Below are 3,206 nucleotides of genomic sequence, written 5' to 3'. Positions count from 1 at the left end.
TACAGCTAGTCTACTCAAGACTGTACAACTTATAACAAAATTTTCTGAAGTTAAAGGACAGGTATCGACATCGTTCAAAAATTTTGGCTAAATTCAAGCTATTATTGATGGCACTCACTGAATTATCAAGATTATAACATTTTTTTATAAAACTGCTTCTTAACAGAAATTTGGTGTTGTTTTTTTTTCTTGCGCTGCTTATACTATTATGACTAATATAATATTTTGACAAATTGAATACTAGTCATTTAAAACAAATAGTTACTGAGTGCTTACCCACTATTATAGATTGAAAAAAAAATGTAAAAAAGGCAAAACACACGTAGACACACAATAGACACACACACACACACACACAAATCAAACAAAAGCAGGGAAAATACCAACAAGAGAAAACAAATAAAAAAGAACAATAACCCCCCCCCAAAAAAAAACACAAAAAAACAACAGCAAACAAAACAAAACAACAACAACCCACCCCCTCCAAAAAAAAAAAAAACAAAAAAAAAAGAAACCAAAACAAAGAAAACCTGCCGAATCTTCCTCTGTGCCTAGCCAACCCAAACTCTCGAGCAGGTATTTGAATTGGATACTTACCAATAGGAGAACACGACAATTGTTCCTTATAAGAAATCAATCACCATTCTGGAATAAAAATCATATCCCAGAAGAAAAAAACAAACAAAAAAACCCCACGAAATTAAACACACACACACACACACACCTCAAAAAAAAACACACATAACTGATTATTTGACTCACAAACAGAGGAGGTGGGGTTTGAAACATTTAAGACGATACGGATATATCATGTAATTACGTGGATTCGAATCCAGCTCAGTAAAAGCAAAAACGGAATATTGCCCAGCTTTAGTGTGAAGGACGAATAGTGCAAGCAACACGATTTGTCCGTACGTACGGCAACCACGGTTGAAGCTATTCGACCTTAAGGACGAATAGGGCTACCCATTTATATATCGATCGAGTGAAATAATGCCCATTCCTCTAACTTGTCAAACGGTCTTAAGATGTCACTTAGAAGTCTCAGGTTTATTACTTTGTTACAAATTGAATGTCAATTTTTTTTTTTTTGTCGGACGTAAACGAGAGAAAAAAGTTTTGAAAAAAAAAGAATTACCACCATTCGATGTGGGATTTCAAGTCATAACGTGATATCTTTGGTCAGCGTAAAAATGTATTTATTGTCCAGGAATAGGAAATTATATAACTATGTGTTTGATAGAAGTTATATCAGATTTAATAAATGTACTCCTACTTCATGACATAATAAATGTTCTCATCTATATAGAATGTAAATGTTTAAATAGATCATTAATGATTTTGAATGTTGATTTTACACAATTACACACACTTTTTTTTATCATGCATAAGTATAAGTATATATATATAATATATATATATATATATATATATATATATATATATATATATATATATATATATATATATATATAATAGTGGTACATTTTAATAAACCGATTTAATTGAATAGATGGTAATACAGCATGTTCAAGTTGATTATTTATCTATTTAAACATTGCGTTTAATTTAAAAACTCACAACAGCGGCAAGCCGGATATAATGTACAAACACACAAAACTATGTGTACCCTCAACCTGAACAATTAAAAAATGTATTCATCCTATAGGGGATTTTGTCTCTAGGGTTTATTCCAAGAGAAGACTGGAATAACCCAGGTGTAAGCCGTAGTGTAGCGCCGAAAATTGAGATAGGGCGAGGTGACTTCTTCAAGGCCACACAGTGCAGTGGCGGGTGGTCAAACAAGAACCTTTCGGGTACGACGTAAAGACCTTACCACTGAGCCACGCTGCCTCTTGAAAAAACTCACAAGACACGCAGAATGATCTAAACGTGAAAATAAGTAAATATTGTGTTCGAATAGATGATGTGCGCTTGGCTAAGAACCTCACAACATTGTCATCCGGAAATATAACGGACCATCACACAAAACTATATGTAACCTTAAACGTTTTTATGATCTGGGCTCTGATTCATGGACCGAGACTATGGTAGTCTCAGACTGTAGCACTATCTGAGACTTTGTAGTCTAAGACTTTGGGAAGTCCGAGACTACGGAAAGTAAGCTATTCATGGAGTCCCTGACTATCAAGTCTCTAACTACGCTAGCTAAGTCTCAGACTACAGAGGTCAATCTATTTTAAACTGAGGATTCCTCGGAAACGTATCGCAAAACGTCATAGAAATGTGTTACTTTTCCAGTTGCGCATGCGTCATACGAAGTAACACAGAAATCATATCTATTTCTTCTTCGTGTTTGTTTCGATCGTTTTATTATATTTTTTTTTTGGCCCCACAAATAAAAATAGCGTGAGACAAGTTTAGGGGTGTAAAAATTGTTTGAGAATGTGTGTGTGTAATGTTTTTAGTAAATATAAGTAACGATGGCACTTATCCACTGTGTAGCGTTGTTCTAAGTAGAGACCGGTGGGCGCTGCCTGAAGCATGGGGTCCCGAAAATACTAACGAAAGAATAATGATGGAGAGGAATCAGTGGGAACAATACAGACAATGGGCGTTTCGGGTACAAACCCTTCGTCGGCACAAAAAAAACAAAACAAAAAAAAAAAAAACAAAAACAAAAACAAAACAAATAAAATGAAATTCAGTATAAATTGGATCGTCTGTACTCAACGATGGTTGAAGTGTGAACGACTCGTTAGCGTGGTGTGATAGAAATGATAAGGCCAGTGAGAGACTGAAATTTCTAGAAATAATGAACGATAAAAGACATAATAGAAATGTAATAATAGTAGTAGTAGTAGTAGTAGTAGTAGTAGTAGTAGTAGTAGTAGTAGTAGTAGTAGTAGTAGTATAGTAGTAAGTATAGTAGTAGTAGTAGTAGAGTAGTAATGTATAGTAGTAGTATAGTAGTAGTAGTAGTAGTAGTAGTAGTAGTATAGTAGAGTAGTAGTAGTAGTAGTAGTAGTAGTATAGTAGTAGTAGTAGTGTAGAGTAGTAGTAGTAGTAGTAGTAGTAGTAAGTAGTATAGTATATAGTAGTAAAGTAGTAGTAGTAGTAGTAGTAGTATGTAGTAGTAGTAGTAGTAGTAGGAGGAGGAGGAGGAGGAGGAGGAAGTTACTATGAAACTGTGTATGTGTGTGCGTGTGTGTGTGGGGAGGGGGAGGGGGAAGGGAGTCCCTGGA

Source organism: Berghia stephanieae, chromosome 8 (genome assembly GCF_034508935.2).
Source record: "Berghia stephanieae isolate SIO BIC M18660-M18661 chromosome 8, UCSD_Bste_1.3, whole genome shotgun sequence".
Taxonomy (NCBI): Eukaryota; Metazoa; Mollusca; class Gastropoda; order Nudibranchia; family Aeolidiidae; genus Berghia; species Berghia stephanieae.
The sequence above is the reverse complement of the archived record's forward strand: the minus strand, read 5'-3'. Positions refer to the sequence as shown.